A 14,728-nucleotide genomic window follows, 5' to 3' on the forward strand; every position below is an offset into this window, starting at 1 on the left:
AAATGACAGAGAACTTACTTGGTTGGCACCCAGAGCTACTCTTTTTGGGTCCTCCATGGTCGCGGAAGGTTGCACTTGAACTTTGCTGTTTAGCACAGGGCCTGCCAGGCTACAGAAGATCCTGTGGGCTAAGAAATCTGTAGGAAGACAGGCCTACCCTGACCTGAGCAGCTAGGCTGTTGATTCCAGTGATTCCATCCACGTTTAGAGAGGTCTTTACTTTAGACGAAAGGCAGGGTTGGCCAATGGTCAGCGCTCTGCAGTCAAAGCGAAATGCAGAAGGACATTGTTCTGCACGCTTCTGTCTTCTGTCTTCTTTGGAGTGAGCAGAGAGCTGCTGCTAGGAGCCAACCTGTCTCTTTTTTGTTGTTGTGAAAAGTTTTTAATAATTAAATACTTAAATATCACATTCCCCAGATCTCTGAGCAGTTGAGGGCTGTTTATTAGGTATAACTATAGTATAGAATTTGTTTGGAAAGTTGGTTCTGAGCTTGACCACACTGGCTCTCAGCAGGTAAGATTTACATTTGTAAAAAGGCAGATAGAGGGAAAGAATTGCTCGTAATATAAGGTTAGTGGCAGAACTGACAATGGTAGAGAACAGCTTAAGAGACTTAAAGGTACATACCAGTTTAAAATATAAGACTCACGTTTTGTAGTCTGAAATGAGATATAATAAATAATTATTATACGTAGAAAGAGTAAACAAGAATTGGGCAATGTGGACGCCTCTGATGGGCCCTGTCAAAGGCATTTAACCATTGCTCAAAACACATTTAACAGTTAGCATGAGGAGTTTAGTGAAAACCAAGTGAAGAGGCAGGGTAAAACCGGGGGAGTGTGGTCACGTGGTCTGGCCCTCAGCCAAGATGGCAGAAAAAGTCACCTGACCCATCTGGCCTTTAGCCAAGATGGCGACCGCCACGTGTAGTCTGCTCTGTTAGAGAGCCCGCAATGCCACAATAAAAGCCGCACAGGGAAGGGGCAAAAGGCTGGAACTGAAAAATGGCTGTGTATAGTTTAATGGGGCCATTTATTTGGACAGAGAGGGATAAGTGTAAGGCATTAAAGGATGAGGCCGGAGTGATAGGTCTGGATGGCTTGGCTCCCATGGTCAAGGCCGTGCAAACACCCGCAAAAACCGTGGCACCTCAAATCTACAACGAGAATGGCTCCCCGTTAAGGCGAGATGCAGATGGCACAAACCCCCGGGCCCTATGAAAAGGCGTCCGATTCCATGGGGGGGGCTATAACCTAGCTGAATCGACTCGCAGGCAGGAAGGATCCAGCCTAGATCAGGCCGCACCGTAGCGGCGTGCTGCACCATAGCAGCTGTTACGACGAAAAGAAGGAAGAAAAAGAATGAAAAAAGAAAAAGAGAGAGGACTGGAGGCTCTGGGCCTCCAGGCGCGGGTGGGCTGAGGGGCTGCCTAAGGCCAGCCGTCTCAGGCACAGGCTTAGCACAGGAGACAAGCTGGATTGAATGCCAGCGAAGGGAACAACTGAGGCCCTGAAATCCCGCGGTTGGAGGTCCCCCATCCCTAAAAATGTGAAGGGTTGCCAGGAGCTCAACGGTCAATCCCTTAGGTTAAAAGAGATGGTTAAACTGGCCGAGATGGGGGCACTCACGATTAGTTGATTTGTTGTTTGGAGGAGCTGCATCCAGGCAGATGGAACACGTGGTCGTTGAAGAGAAGATACTCAGGTCCTGATTCTGCCCCGGGAGGGAACTCAGAGTCCCGGCCAGCGCCTAAAGTCAGAACTCCAGCCCGGGTAGAAGTCCGGGGCGCACGAATCATCCAAGTCACGGCACCATTTGTTACTCTTAAAAAATATCCCTGGGCAGGCTGGCGGAGCCCGCCATGAGAAAAGCGGCTACAGCTTCCCACCAGCAGGAGGGCACGGGCCACACTGGTGGTGGCGGCCGTAACAGACATATAAACACAGGAAATAGCCATAAATGTTTATTAAAAAGGAGAAAAAGAGAGAAAGGGAGAGAGAGAGAGAGAGAGAGAGAGAGAGAGAGAGAGAGAGAGAAGGACAGAGGCAAAGCCCCGTGTGTACACCAGGAGAAGAAACAGGGAGAGAGGGCAATGGCGGGCAAGGTCAGAAGTTAAAAGGAGTGGGCATGGCTAGGGCAAGGACCGAAAGAATAACAATCGTTGTCTTCATGGCAAATTCGTTAATGATCAGTGGTAGTTAAGTGTCCTCTCCAGCACCTATGGTTCACTGTTCATCTACTTGGAGAAAGTTCTAAGGTTAAGTCCGTTGGCCCTTTTAAAACTAGGTTGTTAGCGTCTTGATGCTGACCTGTAAGAGTTCTTTACACATTCTGGATGTAAGACCCATCTCAGATAAATGATTTCCAAATGGTTTTTCCAATTCTTTTTTTTTTTTTTATTTATTTATTTTTTTTTGGTTTTTCCAATTCTTTGAGCAATACTTTTACTTTTCCAATAGCGTGCTTTAAAATACAAAGTTTTTGCTTCTAGCCTGGCATCATGATACACAACTTTAATCCTAGCACTTGGCAGGCTGGGGAAGAAGTCAGGAACTCCAGGCTATCCCAAGATACACAGACCCTGTTAATCACAGAAAATCTGCAGTTTTGACCAGGATGGATCTGTCACTTTTTTTTTCCTTTTCCCCTTAGGATTACAATGTCCAATTTAAGTACAGTATCGGGAAAAACAGCTCATTCGTTAAGAGTACTTGTTCTTCTTACTGAGGAAAGCTGGATGCAAGAGAACTGTCCCTCCCCGGAAAAGAGCACAGAAATTTGTTGTCCATTGCAAAATGGTCATCCCTGAAAACATACATACAAGTAACACTATACAGACTTAACTGGCTATATTTAGTAATATATATGCATATACATATATGTATGCAATAACAATTAATGAAAAACATGGACATGAATTTGAAGAAAGCAAGGAGGGGTATGTGAAAGAATTTTTGGGGAGGGAAGAGAAGGGAGAAATGTTGTAATTAAACTATATTATTAAAAATAAAACAATAATAAATGTTATGCCCAAATCTGTGAAGTCCCCGCAAAAAGCCAACAAGGAGAAGGAGTCCCGTATGTAAAAGCAAAAAGCCTTTATTTTAAGCAAGTTTGCAAACTCAGTCTCTCCGCGTGTCCAACATATTGGAATAAACAGAGAGCCCCGAACTCAGTTAGAATTGGGTTTTTGTAGTAGTAAAGGTGGGGGTGAGGGGTTTCTGAGGTTTAGGACCCCTGTGGCTGACATTTGTCTAGGGGTGTCATGGTGAGTGTGTTCTGGCAGGTGGTCCTATCTACAGTGGTTAGAATGTTAGGCATTTCCTTTGGATGGTCTGTTTTGGGGTGGGGGTCAAGTAATCCCAGCTTGTAGTTCTTCCTGTAGCCAGGTATTGCTTCAGGGTAAACTACTGAGACTCGGCCTCCATTTAAATTTATCGATGGCCAAGTCCTATTCTGACAGGTGATAGTGGTTGTATATAAAGAACTTCCTTTGGGTGACCTGCCCATACTTAGCTTATCATGGCTGGCTCCCACAAAAGATAAATAGAAGCCCTTTAAAAAGAAATAATAATAATAAAAAGAGAGAGAGTATGTGTAGCTCTTGATGAGGAACATGCTCAGTTCTAAGCTTCTACGTGGTGTTCTACAACCATCTATCACTCCAGTTCCAGGGGATCCACTGCCTTCTTCTGTCCTCAGACACCAGAAATACATGTGGTATGCATACATACATGCAGGTAAAACACTCATACCCATAAAATAAACTAATAATCTTTTTTTCTAATTAAATAGTTTCTAACCCAACTCCATGAACAGTTGCACCAGTGTTTCTTTCTAATAGCTTTATGTTTGGGTGTTTGATCCATTTCAAGTTACTTTTTGTATTTAATAAGAATGAAACTCTTTCTTGTTTGTCTGAGCACTCAGTGCGTCAGCATCACTGGTTGAAAAGATGGTTCTTTCCCTAGGAAATAGCTTTGGCGCCCAGGTGAAAACTCACTGGCCAGGAATATGTGGCTGGACTCCTGTACCCTCTGCTCTTCATTCCGCAGTTGTCACGCTGCTTTGTTTTTAGTAAGTATGTGTCCACCAAAACATCCTGCTTCATCAAGGTTTTCTATTTGCAGTGCAATATGAATTTTAAGCTTGACTTGCCTAGTTCTTCAAAAACAAGAAGGCAGTGTGGATAGAAATTTCATTTAAAACTTTCAAGAGCATGGGGCAAAGCGGTGCACGCCTTTAATCCCAGCACTTGGGAGGAAGAGACCAGTGGACCTCTGTGAGTTCAAGGCCAGTCTGGTCTGTGGAGTGAGTTCCAGGACAGCCGGAGCTACCCTGTCTCAAAAAAATAAAATTAAATTAAAATCATTTTTAAAAAACATCTGTTTCAAGGGACTATGGGGATGTAAAAGTACTGGCCTCCAAGCTTGACAGTGTTCATGCGGGTCCTTGGAAGAATGAATGTAGCCTTGCTTGTCTGTAGGGTGGATCTGTCCCTAAGATTGAACTGCTTCCCTTCAGTCAGGGCTTCTTTTATTGTTCTCCCATTTACACTTTAGCACGTTGATTTCCATGTCTTCAAAACAACCTGACCAAGCTTCCAAAGGAACAATGCCAAGTGCAAATTCTGGATAAGAAAATACCACAGTTTTCTGGGTTATTTTCTAAGTTTTGCATAGGCTTTGCACCTTTGGGAAAGTCTCAGACAAGATTTACATAGGGCACCAAGAAAAACAAAAGGGATCTGTTAAACAAAATATGGACTAGGGCTAGGTGCTAGCACTCTGGAGCCAGACCAAATATAGCCCAGTGGGAATGCTCCCACAGATCCCCCTTAACTTTACACAGAAATTAATAATGTAACCTCACAGTACATACGGCCTTTCCCTAGTCTTCTGTTTTACAATCTTATGTAAGTAGATCAAAGCACATTTTAAAGCCAATAAAGTTACTATGGCTAGAACAAGAGCAACACCTGCTAGAATAAGAAACCTATTAAAGTGATTCATTGGTTTGAATGATGCAGTGCCATCTGTAAGACCTTCCATAACAGCCATTCCTATCACATCAGGCAATTTCTTTGCAAAAGTTTCCTTAATTCTTTCTGTAAATCATAAGCCATTTGAGAGAAATTAGGGTGACCCATTGAAAGACCCGGAGAAAAAAATAGAGCCAAAAATCTAGCAGAAAAAAAATAGAGCCAAAAATCTAAGCAGGGGGAGAAGAATCAAAAATCTAGGTTAGCCAGTTCAGTGACTCTGTTCCAGGAACTAGCTGGCCATAAAGTTAGATTATAATCTTGAGAATAATCTTGAGAAACGGGGAGTTACCCCCTCGTGATTATCGCTGGTATTTTCAGAATTTTTCAATGATCACTGGTATTTCTGGAATTTTCCAAGGACGCCCTCCCTACACCCTTTTGGGTTGTGGTTTCTTCCCCTAAATACTTCCTCTCCCAGCTACTTGGGGTTGAACTCCTCCCCTGCGTGGGATATGAGTCTCGGCCCCAGAGGGCTGGCTCCTGTCAATAAACCTCGTGTGACTGCAGCAAGGATGGTCTCTCGTGAGTTCCTGGAGGGTAGTGTTATCTCGAGACTTGAGTGAGAGTCTCCCAACTCCAGGGGTCTTTCACCATCAAATGCATTTTAGCCTTATCCCAATCATACTTGCTTCCATTAAACATTAAAGGTGTAACACAGACTACAATAAGAAAAAGCATTCCTATCACATTTTAATTTTATCTGCTCTTCAATATGACTAACTGATCCCCTAACAATATAACAGCTTGCCTAACTCAGCTAACGCATTCACTATCTCATTATCAATGCAGTTTTGCCCAGTCCGAAGTTCTGTTGAAAGTGTATGCCAGTCTCCTACGATCTCAGCCTTTTGAACTCCTTTATGAAGCCCCACTCCAGATGTTGCTGCCATAGCCCTCAATGCAATGATTCCCATCATAACTGCAATAGCCAATCCAACCATCTGACATGTTCCTTTTACTGTTCTTCCAGCAAGCTGCTCACCAGAATCATCACAGGAGGGTCTTGCCATGGCCTTGACACCTTCACTGGTATCCAGATTGCTGCTTTTGCTCTAAGAATATATAACCTTTCAAAGGTCAGGTTTAGAAACATACTAGAATTGACACAGTATGGAGGCTACAGTGTTCACTAGCGATGCTATAGTTATTAGAGTGTCGTTGTACAGGCCCTTTCAGTAGTAAGTAAGGCAGTGGTACACACGCCATGAAAGGATAGCTTTGATTGAATCTAAAAGGCAGAGTGAACTTATCATCCTTAATGTTTAGCTTTCCTTCCCAAGCCTTAAGATGGTAGAAGGCGCTTGCCATTTTCCACAAGTTAGTTTGAATTAAATTACCAAATTGTATGATGGGACTTGGCATCCCAGCTCCATGCCATTGGATAGGTTTGTTAGCAGGAGCACTGATTTCTACAGTTCCATTCAAACTATACTGTTTCCATCTTAACTCTGAGTGAGAATCTTTTCCTTGAGGGGAGCCAAGAAGACTCCAGTCAATGACATCTCATTGGGAGATATTAATCAGCACTCGAGGCTTCTCACTCTTCCATTGCTGCCAGTGTACCCAGTCAGAGTCCTTATTCGTAATCCTCATCTCACAGAATGGTAGATTTATGGAACTAGTAGCATTAATCTCCTGCCCTTTAAAATCAAATGCATGAAGTATATAAAACTTGTTATGATAATCTTGGGTAGTATTGGCCATGGATAGCCATACTTGAGAGGTTATATTTAGGCACTGGAAAGCCTGCCCCTAGCACAGTTGCTATGCAGCCACAGCCATGCAGCTGACTTAACTCTGACCACTTTTCTGAACTGCTTTTCCTTTCTGTTTTTAATGCCTTGCTTCTGGGTGCTGACCAGAGCCTAAGTATGCTTCCACTGTTTCTCTGAAGCTCTCTTCCCCGCCATGTGCCTATTTACAAATTGCATGGCTCTCTCTTCTTTTTCTCTGTCTCCTTCTGGGCAATTACCAAAATTGACAGCTTGCCTACCCTGTGGTTTTCCTTTTAACATCTAATAAAACTGTCTCCAAGCTTACTTCTGAGTTTGTAATTAAATTATTTTATTAATGAGACAAAAATTTCAAGAGAGGACCCAATTTCCTGGGTAACATATGACATCCCACATGGGACTCCCAAATTTTTAAGTAGCAGAACAGAAAGTTAGTTGGTTTTGAAAAGGAGCTTATGTGAAATTGCCTTTCAGAATGATCATTATGAAGAGAGAGAAAGACAGAGGGAGGGAGGGAAGGAGGGAGGGAGGGAGGGAGGGAGGCGAAAGCTCTTTGTGAACATGGAGGAAGGGCATGAGTGGCCATTGAAGTACAGGAGCATTAGACTAGATACAGAATGGCAGGGTCTTTGAGAAAAAGAGAAAGTCTTCCCTCCCAAACTCAGAAAGAAGCTAAGTTATGTGAAATAAGGTCCAGACGCTGGTGAGCCTGCATTCAGGTCTAGAGGGGCGCTGCATTAGGAGAGAAGGCTGCACTGTATTTATTGCATGACAGACGACCTAAAGGTTAAAAAGAAAAAAAAAAGAACAAAGGAATTCTCTTATTTTATAAATTTTTAAGAATGGTAGGATGTTGTGGAATAATCTTTTGGTACACTGTGAAGAAGTGTCACTCTGGTTGGTTTAATAAAAAGCTGAATGGGCCGGGCGATGGTGGCGCACGCCTTTAATCCCAGCACTCGGGAGGCAGAGGCAGGCGGATCTCTGGGAGTTCGAGACCAGCCTGGTCTACAGAGCTAGTTCCAGGACAGGCTCCAAAGCCACAGAGAAACCCTGTCTCGAAAAAAAAAAAAAAAAAAAGCGCTGAATGGCCAACAGCTAGGAGGATTTCCAGGCATAGAGGACGCTGTGGGGAAGAAGGACAGAAATATGAGGAGACACAGAGGAAGCAGGAAAGCGGGATGTACAGTACATAGATGAGGTGATGAACCTCAGGCTAGCACATAGATTAACAGAAATGGGCTGATTTCAGTCATAAGAGTTGGCTAAAAAAACAAGCCCAAGCTATTGGCCAAGTTTTCATAATTAATCAGAACTCTCCATGTGGTTATTTGGGAGCTGACAGGCAGGACAGAAAAATCCACGAACAGTGTGACTTTGTCTAGTCTAACCTAGTCTATGTACCAAGATGAGGGAGAGGGTAGGGACCCAAAGGTATCTTGCTCTTGCAAGTGGGAGATACTGGGATCGTCTCACTGAGATCTGTGAGTTGCTATTTAAAAGGGACATATTGAGAGTATGAGGAAGGGGTTCGATTTTGAGGAGAGAAAGATGAGCAGTCAAAGAATCTGTCATCTAACTAGGTCACTTTACGGTTTTCGTGCGATTTCTTTGTTCACCATAGCAAGAGAAGCATGGTTGCAGGAATGCATGGGAGAGTATCGTTAGCATGACTTTGTACTAGAAATAGAAAGCTGAGTCAGAATTAAGGGCTAGGCTATTACTCTTTTATGACCCACTCCGCAAAACTGAATTCTTCTAGCCAGGTCCCATCTCTTAAAGGTTCCACAACCTCTAGAAACAGAACCAGACATGGAGTATGTGTTAAAACATGAGTCTTTGGGTAGCACTTCCTATTCAAACCATAACAAAAATATAGACAAATTTGGATAAAATAGACATCTTAATGATACTGAGCCCTCTATTTCACAGATTATTTAGATCTTACTCACTGTTTTCTAATACTGCCCTAATTTTAAATATTAAAGCCTGGCATATCTTGATTAAATTTATTCCTAATTATTTTACTTTTTGATACTAATGTTTGCTGTTTTTCTTATTTTCATTTCTGGATTCCTGTTGAAGGTATATAGAAATAAAACTAATTTTTATATTGATCTCATATACCAAAGCTTTGCTCACTTACTAATGCAAGAAACTTTTATGAGTGATTTCATACGCATTTTACATACAAATCGGATTAAAAAAATCATCTGGGAATCTAGATGGCTTTAATTCCTTTTTCTTGTCTTATATTACAGAGAAATATCAAATATCAGTGATAAAATTTGCATCCTTATTTTGTTACATATTCTGGGAGAAGAACAAGGAGTAATATTTCAGTGGTTTGTATTTGAGTATGATGCCAGTTGTGGGTTTCTCATAGATAACCTTTATCAGGTTGTACTGGTTAATTCTGTGTAAACTTGACACAAACTAGAGCCATCAGAGAGGAGGAAGCCTTGGGGGGGGGCTCCATAAAATCCAGCTTTAAGGAGTTTTCTTAATTAGTGATCAATGAGGAAGGACCCAGCTCATTGTGGGTGCTGCCACACCTGGGTTGGTGGTCCTAGGTTCTATAAGAAAGCAGGATGAGCAAGTCATGAGGAACAAGCCAGTAAGCAGCACCCACCATGATCTCTGAATCAGCTCCTACCTCTCAGTTCCTTCCCTGCTTGAGTTCCTGTCCTCACTGTTTTTGATAATGAAGTGTTACACGGAACTGTGAGTGAAATAAACACTTTCCTTCCCAAGTTTATGGTGTTTCATCACAGCAGTAGTAATCCTAACTAAGACACAGGTCAATAAAGTCCTTTTTATTCTTATTTTTGTGAAATGATTTTTGTCACTAAAAATTATTGATTTATGGAATGGGAAGGTTTATGCAGGGTGAGGTTAGGGCCTAAGCATAGCAAAGGGTGTATGAAAAAACCACATACAAACGCAATGTTTTGTAACCCAATTTAAGGAAGAAAACTAAACCTTATGGAGCAAATGCCAGGTCTAGCAAACAATGCTAGTTTTAGACTACTTGATTTTTCTTTTAAAAAAAAAATGTATTTATTAGTATGCAGTGTTCTCAATGCATGTATGCCTGCAGGCCAGAAGAGGGCACCAGATCTCATTATGGATGGTTGCAATCCACCATGTGGTTGCTGGTAATTGAACTCAGGAAAGACCAGTCAGTGCTCTTAACCACTGAGTCATCTTTCCAGTCCTAGGCTACTTGATTTTAAAACAGCAAACACACACACACACACACACACACACACACACACACACACACACACACAAGTAAAATACAACAACAAAGTAATGTTTTACAGAGCTTGGAAAAGAGCTTTCAGCAGACGACAAAAGGCAGAGGGTTTCTGTCTTTAACTTTCTTTACTGTGGAACAGCTTGAGATCCATGTCAGTTCTGTTATGAGTAACAGAATCGATACTGGTCAAGGAAATGTAATTGGGTTAGAAAATTCTTGTTTTGATAAAAATTCCTCAAACAGTAAAAATATTATTTTTTAAAAAATTAGAAGGGATACCTTGAAAAAAAATTAAGATTTTGCTTTTTGGCATTGAGATGATCGTATGATCTTGTTGGTTATTTCTGCCGGTGTGGAATACCACATTTGTGGATTTTCACTGCTGAACCAGCCTTTCATTCCTGAGGTAAATCCCACTTGACCGTGGTTGTATGATATTTTTAAAATGCTGCAGCATTTAGTTTGTGGCATTCCTTGAGTATTTTTGCATCCACATTCAAAGGAGATATTGCACTTTAGCATTTTTTATTACGGGGGATTGTTCTGGCATTAGTACCACAGTAGCATTAGCTTATGTTAGCATAGTGAAAATATTCATAGTTCTGATACTTTTGGATAGACTTTGTAAACACTGGCATCCCAGAGTGTCTGAAGGTGACATATGACTCAGTATAATACCAAAATTGTACACCACTTGGTGGAGACTTAAGAGGCTAATGAAACAAGGGAAGCATGAAGTCATATTTAGAACTATATGTGACAGACAGACGAGCATAGGCCAGAGAGCCTGCTATGTAAATATCCCTTAAAGCCCTTAAAGGCTATGGGCCATAAAAGCCCTGATTCTGTGTGCAGTCGCTGTTGGAGCTCCTGAACTTCGTCCTTGCTCTAGTTTCTTCCTCCCGTGCATATGAATCTTTCCTTACTATCCCGTCTCTGCTCCTGACGAAACTCTGTATCTGCTCCAATCCTGCTCTCGGATCTAGCACTCCTGACAAGGACCCTGCAAACCTCATATCCTGCAGTATCCCCTAAACAGTTTCATGCTGTGCTAGGAAGGAAATCCTTAATTTCCATATGGAGAAATGAGTTGCAGTTTTTTTAAAAATGGTCTAGATTACTGCTAGTCTAATGAGTTTTCCAGAGATTTCATTTTCCTATGTGTGAGCAAATCACTTTATGTGTCCTTGAAAGATAGAGTACTTCGGAGTTCTTAAAGGGGCCATAGTCCCATCAACCAGAAGAATCCAGTTTTTGATCTACTCTTCGCTAACATGCTAAGATGGAGACTGTATCCTTGGAGACATGTACAAGTAAATGTCTTTTGACAGTTCAAGCATCTCTCAATAGTCACCATAGTTATTTGGAGCATGATCTATGTTAGGGTTATGCTTTAAGGCTTTAGCTATCATTTCTATGGTTTTTAAATTTAGAGTCCAAAATGGTTTTTGGTCAATAGTACAATAAAGTGGCTTACATTTTATGACTCCATGTCACATTGTGCTTGTGTTTCATAAGTCTGAAGTGAATACTGACCCCTACAGGAAGCCCATCCGTTGTCATGGTTACCAGTCCTAAGGAGTCTGCTTCCAAATTCTCAAAACTCATCTCCCTACACGAGAATAAGCTACTTCTAAGACTGCACCTCTGAGGAGCACCGTTTCTAAAGGGATTTTAGTCTTGTCGAAATTCTCACAACATGGGCTAGAGATGGTTCAGCAGTGAAGAGCACTTACTGCTCTTACTGAGGACCGAAGTTCGATTCAAAGAACCCATGCTGGGTGCCTCAAAATAGCTATAACTGTGGGCCCAGGAGATCTGATATTTCTGGCTTCCTCAGGCAATGGCACGTACTTGCAAATGCACACACTGATACACAACTTAAACATAAAGGAAAATTCTCAGAAAGACAAGCAGATTTGGGGCATCTATTCACTTATCAGTTGCAATTAAAAAAAAAAATGCCAGAAGTAAATTAGGTTTCTTTTGAGGTTTTTGATGTTGTTGTTTTGTTTTGTTTTTTATATTTATTTATTTATTATGTATACAATTTTCTGTCTGTGTGTATGCCTGAAGGCCAGAAGAGGGCGCCAGACCTCTTTACAGATGGTTGTGAGCCACCATGTGGTTGCTGGGAATCGAACTAGGTTTTGTTTTTTAATGGGACTTGTCCTTTGAGTTCAAAGCTTTACCACAATATACCAAACAATAGGATTTCTTTTTTTTTAATCTGATAAGTTCCTTTATTATTATCATTTATTTTCATATACAGAAAGATAAAACTTGAAGACCAGGCAAGGAGGCATGTGCCTTTAATCCCAGCACTTGGTAGACAGATGCAGATGGATCTCTGTGAGTTCAAGGCAACAATAGGATTTCTAAGGTTACATTTGCAAATGCTGGTAATTTTTTTCTCCTGAGGATCTGCTCTCTTCTCTAGCCTTAATGCCCCATGTAAACCTGCCCAAAATAAAAAGGGTTATCTGAACAACTGTTTTCACACAATGTGGAGCAGCATTCCCTTGCTGGTTTCTTTCTGCTTTAGCTTTGTTTTGTTTTGTTTTTTTGTTTTTGTTTTTTTGTTTGTTTTGGTTGTTTGTTTGTTTTTTTCCGAGATAAGGTTTCTCTGTGGCTTTGGAGCCTGTCCTGGAGCTAGCTCCGTAGAGCAGGCTGGTCTCGAACTCCCAGAGATCCGCCTGCCTCTGCCTCCCGAGTGCTGGTATTAAAGGCGTGCGCCACCATCGCCCGGCTTGCTTTAGCTTTGGTTTGGTCAGTTCAGTTGACCTGTGGTCGGGGAGGATATCATTCTATTTTAGGCTGTGCATGAGCTTCTCCATGAAGTTTGCATTTTAGTAAGTAAATTGAGTCAAGCGATTGCGCTCCCTGAGATCTGGCTTTAGCCAGTCTGTTGAATGTGAAAATGCTACGCACACTGAGCCCCCTCTCCTTGTGGAGAATTCCTCCAGCCTGACTAGCATGAGATGGGACGTTAGTCTTTCCCGGCCTCCATGAGCTTCAGCTGATCTACCCACCTTTCTGAGGCCTAACTCCCAATGCAGTAACCACTTCTAAGCTGGCCAGGGACTTTCAACTTTCTAACTAGTGTTCTGTGCCTCCCAGCTTTTTGTTCTAAAGCTTGGTGTCCCAGCCTGCCGCCAGGTGGCTGACCTTCATGCTGCTTTATTCCAAGCAGGGCCGCTTTTGTTCTTTTCCTTTCTCCTCTTCCTTGCAGGCAGCTGTGATGTATTTACAGTCAGACTGCCCCGGAGTTCTCCTTTTAAGTTCTAATAAATTGGCCTGAGTTTCTGCTTGAGTTCATTCCTTGTCCTCCAGCCTATTTGTGTCTATTCTTAAATTCTTTTACTGATGAAACTAAGAACCCCAAAACTAAGAAGAAGGGACCCCGATTTTCCAGGCTCTGCTGGGACTCCCCAATATTTTTCTACCCCCCACCCTGAAATTTAGAAATCTTTGGAGACACTGAGAGGAGTCCAAAGGCTGCTTTGGCAAAAAACAAAAACATATTCTCAGCGTATAAAGAGAGGAAATGGCTGCTTTGAGTTGTGGTTGGGAAGGGTTGTGTTGTAGCGATGAGGGGGAGTACAGTCAGAGACATGTGGAAGAGTCCAGAGCAGGGAGAGAAGCAAGAGAGAAACATGGCCAGCAGACTGAAGCGGGCTGTGAGAGGAGAAGGGAGCGGGGTGTGGAGAGAGGAGCACCAAGAGAGGGGCCGAAGAGGACTGAGAGCAAAGAGAGCCTTTGCTCAAGATGGCAGGGTTATATAGGGATGAGGAGCTGGAGGAAGGGTGTTGTGGGTCTGGGCTCACTCAGAGATTCACCATGACCTTGAAAAAGTTTTAACTAATAAGTGGCTTTATTAAATACTGGTACCAGGTCTGCAGCTGAGATTCAGGATTCTCAAAATGCAGCACCTAGTCATATTTGCCCTGTGCTTATAAAGGCAGAAACCACAAACTTACACATCCGGTGACGCCTAACTTTTACAACAGACACCCTGGTGACAGAGGTTTCTGTCCCACCAGGTCCCACATCTGTTTAGTCCCAAATAAACGCACAGAGGCCTACATTAATTATAAACTGATTGGCCTATTAGTTCAGGCTCCTTATTAACTGTTATAACTTATATTAGCCCATAATTCTTGTCTGTGTTAGCCATGTGGCTTGATACCTTTTTCAGCGAGGCAGTCACATCTTGCTTCCTCTGTGTCTGTGACTGTAGACTGAGCTTTGCTCTTCCCAGAATTTTCCTGTTCTTGTAGCCCTGCCTCTACTTCCTGTCTGGTTGTTGCACCTATACTTCCTGCCTGACTACTGACCAATCAGCATGTTATTAAAAATAATACAAGTCACAGGATAAAAGACCATTGTACCACAACAAACATCCTATAGACGTCTCCATTATCTCTATTTGGCTCAGGGCTTCACCCCAGCTCGTGAATAAGCTCCCTCCCCTGGGAGTTGCCTCTATCCAAACTCCACCTCTGAGAAAGCCGCCAGATGGTGACTCCTCCCCAGGAAAGGTCAAGACTACTCCCACAGGCTATTTAAACTGCCCCCCAGAGAATAAACACATGATCTCTGGGTTTCGTGTGGTCTTTCCTGTTCTCTCTCTCTCTCCCTCTCCATGTTTTCTTTTTTTAAAAAATATTTATTTATTTATTATGTAT

Source organism: Microtus ochrogaster, chromosome 8 (assembly GCF_000317375.1).
Source record: "Microtus ochrogaster isolate Prairie Vole_2 chromosome 8, MicOch1.0, whole genome shotgun sequence".
NCBI lineage: Eukaryota > Metazoa > Chordata > Mammalia > Rodentia > Cricetidae > Microtus > Microtus ochrogaster.